Here is a 7,927-nt window from a genome sequence, read left to right as displayed (position 1 = left end):
TGTATATATATATACATATATATATATATAATCTCTTCTTTTATTCATTCATCTGTTGATGGACACTTGGGCTCTTTATTCAGCTATTGTTGACAATGCTACTATCATAGTGCATCTGACCCTTTGAATCAGTATTTGTATATCCTTTGGGTAAATATCTAGCTATGCAATTGCTGGGTCATAGGGTAGTTCTACACTTAACTTTTAAGGAGTCTCTATACGGTTTTCCAGAGCAGCTACACCAGTTTGCATTCCCATCAACAGTGTAAGAGAGTTCCCTTTTCTCCACATCCTCATCAACAATCTGTTGTTTCCTGGGTAATTAACTTTAGCCATTTTGACAGGTGTGAAGTGGCATCTCACTGTAGTTTTTATTTGTATTTCCCTGAAGATGAATCATGTTGAGCATCTTTTCTTATGTCTGTTAGCCACATGTATGTCTTCTTTGGAAAAATGTCTATTCATGTCTTCTATCCATTTCTTAACTGGATTGTTTTTTGGGTGTTGAGTTTGATAAGATCTTTATAGATTTAAGATACTAACCCTTTATCAGATATATTATTTGCAAATATCTTCTTCCATTCTGAAGTTTAGATTTTAGTTTTGTTGATTATTTCTTTTGCTGTGAATAAGCCTTTTATCTTGATGATATCCTAATAGTTCACTTTTGCTTTTGTTTCCCCTATCTCTGGAGAGGTATCTGAGATGTATCTAGTAAGAAGCTGCTATGGCTTACGTCAAAGAGGTTGCTGCCTGTGTCTTCCTCTAGGGTTTTGATGGTTTCCTGCCTCACATTTAGGTCTTTCATCCAATTTGAATTTATCTTTGTGTATAGTGTAAGAAAGTGGTCCAGTTTCATTCTTCTGCATGTTGCTGTCCAATTTTCCCAAGACCATTTGTTAAAGAGACTTTTTTCCATTGGATATTCTTTCCTGATTTGTCGAAGATTAGTTCACCATATAACAATTAACATTTAATTAATTTTTATGAGGATGTGTTTATGATTTTGTGTGTGCATTTTATTTTTTAATGTTTCATGTTTTTATTTAAAATTTAATTAGTAAACATATAATGTAATATTAGTTTCAGAAGTAGAATTTAGTAATTCATCACTTATATAGAACACTCAGCACTCACCATAACAATAACCATAATGTTAATTGTGGATCCATTTCTGGGTTTTCTATTCTGTTCATCTGGCAGGAAATTTGAATTTTCATCCAGACAAAATTTCTTCATCTAGAAGAAAAAAGCGGTAGGTAGGTAATTTATTCAAAGACATATACTGATAGGATTCATATCAGGTTTTGTCTTAAATAAAACACTCACTGATTTTCTGTTATTATTCTTACATGCCTGTGTTTTCTGTCTCCACATTGTTGACCTTGGAACACATTCATCTCTCTCTCTCTCTCTCTCTCTCTCTCTCTCTCTCTCTCTCTCTCTCTCTCTCTCTCTCCTGATCCTTCCCTCCCTTCCTCTCTCCCATTTCTTCTGCCTTTCCACATCTTATGTATCTTTAACAACATAATTTATTTCCACAAAATCTTTTTTAATTCTTATTTAGGAGTAAACTTCCAGTTCCTCCACTGAGGCAAACCTCCCCTTATTTATTGGCACTAGTCCCAATTTAGCATTAACAGTATGTATTTGTGCAGGCGACAACTGTGTTACCAATTTTCTTATGAATATTAAGGACATTGAAATTTATTAAATTATGCATTTTCTGGTTAATAACATGAAGAGTGTAAGATACTAAAGAAATCATTACCTTCAGTGAACACAAAATATAGTTCCCTGTATATTTGAGCTTTTTACTTCAGAAATTATTGAAGTAAAAATAAACTTAAGAGAACAGATGGAAAATTTCTCCATATATGTCTTATATACATAAAGATACATGAAAAGATTTTGCCTTGACAACTTTATTTCTTTATATCACATCTAATAAATTGTCACACCTGTGATTTGATATTAACTCTTCCTATTTTGACCTAGATATTATCCCTAAATAGTAGATCAATTGCTTAGCCAATCACCCCTTTCTCCTGTATCTTAGCTTAATACCGTTTATTGAGTCCTTCCACTGAGCATATAAATATACTCAGTTGTCTATAACTCTCTAGTTGCACAAGCTCTCTAGTTACACAACTATTTTTTGTTATTAAAAATATGTCTTCACTATCTTCTCATTTAAGCCTTTAATTCATACTTCAAGCCAAAACAATCTGCAATCTTGATGCAACATTAAATTAATAACCTAGTCACAACAACCAATGATTTAAGTGAGCAATACTATAAACGCAGACATCTCTGCAATATGTAAAAGATGCAACACCTACTTTTAATAAAATTTTATCTTTTTTTTTCATTTTGACACCAATTTTCTTGGTTTTCCATTATATCCATTGCTTCTATTGCATCTTGTTCACAGGTTGCTCTTTAATCTTGTACCTTCAATGTCCCATAGGAGTCAAATTCAGTATAATTATTATCTATTCATTAGACAGTAAAATGTAAGTCATATCATCCATGACTCTGACTTTATCATCTCTTACATACACTAGTGAAACAATCTAATTTTTATAAGATGTGTCTCCTGATGTTTTAACAAATTCTCTATATGATACACAGAAGAAAATGAACATATTATATGAATAGTTCAGTGAGTTTTAACAAATGTATGCACCTATATAACCAATACCTGAAACAAAATATAAAATATAGTCACCACAGAAAAATATTCCCTCATATCCACTTGCAGTCAAACTTTCCTCACTCCAATCTCCAGTCTACAATGATCTGATTTGTAACATGATTTTGTTTAACTTGTTCGAAAACTTCATATAAATGAAATAATACAATTTGCATATTTAATTTCTGGCTTTATTCGTCCAGCAAAAGATGTTTGAGGTTAATCATTTTGTTAAGTCAGTATCATTAATATGTTTCTGTTTTATTGCTGGTTAGTAATGGATTATATACATATGCCAAGATTTGTTTATACAAAATCTGTTGATGGACATTTGGCTTACCTCCAATGTTTTTGTGGACATATGTTTTCATTTCTCTTGGGCAAATACCTAGGAGTGTAATTTTGCTGGATCAAATGACTTCTGTTGAATTAATTGAGTATTTTGCCTCTATTAGCTTAGGTTCTACCTCATTATGTTTTTTTTTCTAATAGTTGTTCTAAGATGCTTATGGAGAAAGTCTTTGTACTATGTTTTTTCTTTATATAGCCCACATATTTAATGCAGTGATAGAGTTGTATGTTTTTTTTTCTTTTTACCACTTTCAATAATTATAAAAGAAGAAAAAGAAGAGACAAGAAAAATAGATAACACAAATATAACAGTATATTCTGAGTATATAAGCAAGTGCTCTTCACATATTAAAACATTTAACCTTAGTAATATATGATAGATTCTACTATTATCATTGCCATTTACAGAGAATTTGAGAGATTTCCTCAGTCCTGTAGCTAGTTAGTAGTGGAAATAGGATTTGGATGAAGGCAATCTCACTCTAAAGCTCTACTCCTTACTGCTTCGCAAATGGCCTCCTTACATTCCAGTATAATATGTATCAATGTTTATTGAAAAATACGTTGTATGAAAGGAAAGATGGTTATAGGAGAATAACCAAGGGAATTATTTTTTTGTCAGTATTTAAATTCAAATCAAACTTTTTCTCCCCAGGCATTTTAATTATTTTAGAATACAATAAAATATGCTAGTTTTCCCAAATATGCTTTTAAAATCAATATTAGTTAGATGTAATTTTCATTAAAAATACACATAGTTTGTCTATAGTTTTATGGCATATATACATAGAGTGATATGTAACCATTTAATTATATATTACTCTCTATATACATAGAAACAAATACACACACAGGGTAATCTAATAAATTCCATCACCCCAGAACATTCCCTTGTGCATTTTTGCATTTAATCTTCTCAGCAGACAACCACCAATCTGCTATCACTATTCATCACTATTGATTAGATTTGTTCTAGGGATTCATATAAATGGAATCATACAATATACACTATTATTTTTCTATTTTCATCTTCCCTGTTTAAAGTTTGGATATTAATCCATCTTGTTGCAGATTGATTCTAAGGTCCCCTTCATTCTATTCCATGATTATACCACAATTTGTAAATTCTTTCACATGTTGATGGCTACTAAAAATAAAGCAGTTATAAATATTTGTATTCAAGTATTTTTAAGCATATATTTTAATTACTTAATATCTGGGAAGGTAAGTGTAGGGTCTTAGTTACTGCCTGAGCTCTAGGGTCCTAAAAAACAGTGGTAGGTTAAGTCACTCCACACTTTTGTTTTCCAAACTCTCCCCTTCACTACCCTTTCATGTTACAGAGAAATAGCCACCCTCAAGGATTATTTTATCATTGCATATTCCAAGATAAATACTCTTCATTTTTCCTCATGACTCTCATAAGATTCTCAGATGACTTCTCTGTTTACTTGCCTCTAAAAAATCCCAGCCCTGCAATCTGAAGCCTGATAACTTGATGTAAACCTCAAAAGACTCATCACCACAGTAGCCTATGTGTGCACTGGATTTCTCCCTACACAAGCCATTGTCTTGTCTCTGGTAAAATGTTCAGATTATATATGACTTTATACCAAAAATATAAATATCACCCCCAAGAGCATTAATATCCAACCTTTGATAAACTCAATGAGCAGTGCTGATAACTTAGTAATTTTCTTTCACTGACCTCCTGAAATCCAATGGAATGGTTGCCTTAGGGCACCTCTGGCTCTTTACTTTTATACAATCTTTTATATTAATATTTCTTTTTTTCATTTTATCATAGTGGTGACAACATAGAATTTTACCTGAGCTTTGTGCTCTTGGAAAGCAACAATGATAAAGGATTCCCACCTCACTCTTAAATCCAGGGGAAGGACTAACTTTAAAGATCACCTTGCACTCATGTATCCTGAGATAAAAGCCATTTCTTTCCCTCCTTAATGACTCTCATAAGACTCAAGGATGATTCTCTTGTTTACTTGCCTCTTTAAAACCTCAGGCTCCCTTCTTTTCTTTGAGACATTGTTCATTAATGAACATTATCCCTATTGCAATAACCTGAGTAAAAGCATACCCTTAATTGTCCCATGCATTTTTGTCTTTGACATTGATTATATCATTTTATATTACCACCAGCAATGAATAAATTGTTAGTGACAGCTTTGGAGAAGCTGAGGAGTACCTCCAGATGTCTTGTCTCTCCATCCTCCCACATGCAAAACATAACCTCTCATATGAGTAAATGTTGAATCAATAACTAAACAGTACATCTTTTAAATGATATAAAAGTCATTAGCAAACCAAATTATTCTTTCTATTCACATGTCTTGTTTTGATGATGGTCTGAGAGTGCCAAGGTAATAACAAGAGCAATATTTTGCCTTCTTAATTGTAATGAAACATTTCCTTTATTGTATTAAAGCAGGGGATTCTCTGCTTATAAATTGGCATTGTTTTCAATCGTAAATACTATCTCTTAAAAGATACTAAAATAAATCCTATTCAGGGAAGAACAATGAGGATATTGAGACTTCTGAAGTGTTATGTGAGGAATTTTTAAAGATACAAGAAACATTTAAATCTTACAAAGGGAAAATTTACATCAGTTTTGAATATTTCAAGATCTATTATTATACAGAAGAATTAGCTTTATAGATATTATCTATAATGAATGGGTCACACCAAAAAACAATTTTGAGCTTTACATCAACTATAGATTTCGAATAGTCTGCATTCCTCCAAAAGGAAGTGGCATTTTAAGGCCAATGTATCACTTTTTTCTTCCAGATAATGAGTTACTTTCCAGTGAAGATACTCAAGCAGAGTCTGAGTAACTATCAGTCATTTTAATTATTAATTGCTATTATTATTAAAATATAATAAAGTGATTGGACAAATAGCCCCTTAATGTTCCTTAAAGTAATAAAATTATAGTTATTTTCACAGAAAGAAAAATATTATGAAGAATGTTTGTAATCAAGGAGTGAACCACACTTTGTCATTTAAAAATAATAAAATAATATCAGACATAATTAGAAATTATTTATAAAATCTTTGAAGTGTAACACCAGAAAGTAACTGTATCTGAACGGTTAAGCTGAAAGTGATGCACATTTATAAGTAAAATGGTCACATTTTCTAAATACTTTTTTCAAGTAGTTAATTTATATTTCTTTCACTTTTAAAATCATTTGATCTAACATTTGATTTAATAATAACACGTCTGAATTTATCTTGCAGCATTTATATTATATGTGCTTTCTCAGTAATTATGTATTTAATTAACCAGATGGGGAAAAATCACATTTTCACTTAGTGGTAAAGAATGAAGTTTTAGTTTTTCTCTTTTTTAAAAAATTTCTTTTAAAGATTTTATTTATTTAAGTAATCTCTATACCCCATGTGGAGCTGAAACTCAGGAACCTAAGATCAAGTGTTGCTCTTCTGATGAGCCAGCCAGACACCCCTTAATAGTTTTTTTTTTTTAGTGTTATGAAGTTTGAAAATAAAAATGTAAGTTCTATATACTTTACATTTTGTAGATATGTGAAAAAAAAAAGACACACATAAAGTGAATAATCACAATTTTTTCTGTTGATTATATGCCTGCCCATGGATTATGGATATTCACATTGTTAAAAATTTTATTTTTCTCTGAAGTATTGATTTGTACATTAATAGTTTATGTACTTATCCTTCTCTTTCTGTATAAGTAGTCTACTGTAAGTAAGCCCATAGTTCTGGTTAGAAGCAAAACAAAATTAAGACAAACAAAAAAGACACATAGGCACTATACATAACTGATTAGCAATAGTATTCTCTCATGAACCCTAGGGAGACTAAGAGACCAAAAGTGTGTACAAGTAAATGGATTATTCAAGTGTTTCAAAAGGAGAGCTGAGAGATGAAACCTCAGGATTACTTCGCCTATTGAAGTAAGAGGCCTCAGAGTCGTGATTATAGGAATAGTAAATTTCAGTGGGAGGTCCATCCTGCAATAGACTTAGTGTATACAGTAAAGAGCACAGACAACTGGAAAGAAGTTGGAAGTGAAGAAGGATAATGGAGCAGGAGGAAATAATATCTATTTCTTTGCCTACAGCTCAGTTTAAGCCATGCATAAGTTATTTCTTTATGATTATGAAATAAATCACAACCTGGGATCCTGTAACACCTGAAGTTACTTAAATTCTCGTATAAGATAATAATTCCAGTTTGCTTAACCTTGAAACCTCATTAATACCATATTAACTATGGAAAAGAAATTTTTAATATTATTACAAATGATAATACATTAGTTTTGCAAATTTTTGTATGTTGTATTAAAAAGAGTCCATTATCTTCAACAATTTGATTATTTCTTGTGGGAAACTGGATTAAGATATTATAGTACACAAGAGTTTCCTATAACTACTTTTTGTATTTTGACACCTATTGCAAATTGGTTCTAATATTCTCATTAAGAGAATATTAGAGTTTAAGTTTTACTTAAACTATTTAAAAATGGCCAATAGTCTATTAAGAGATTATAGTCAGAAATTATGCAATTAAAATAGATATTATTATATCTTACCTGAAATAAAGGTAATATATGTATCAACAATGTTTGACTTGTGATCTATAAGATAATATGCCTCTCCACTATCGTTCAAAAGAGCTTCTTTCCTATTCTTGACTATCTTTATTCATTCATAATTTGTTTTCATTATTCTTACACTGATTTTTATAACAAATATTAAAAAAAAATACTTAGGAAGAGATCTAATAAAGTCTTACCTATACCTAATAGGGAAGTTAGTCCAAAGAAGCCCATTGATCTGGATGATACTCAAGTACAGAGCAGCCCCAGAGTAGAAG

Source organism: Vulpes lagopus, chromosome 16 (genome assembly GCF_018345385.1).
Source record: "Vulpes lagopus strain Blue_001 chromosome 16, ASM1834538v1, whole genome shotgun sequence".
Classification (NCBI taxonomy): Eukaryota; Metazoa; Chordata; class Mammalia; order Carnivora; family Canidae; genus Vulpes; species Vulpes lagopus.
The sequence above is the reverse complement of the archived record's forward strand: the minus strand, read 5'-3'. Positions refer to the sequence as shown.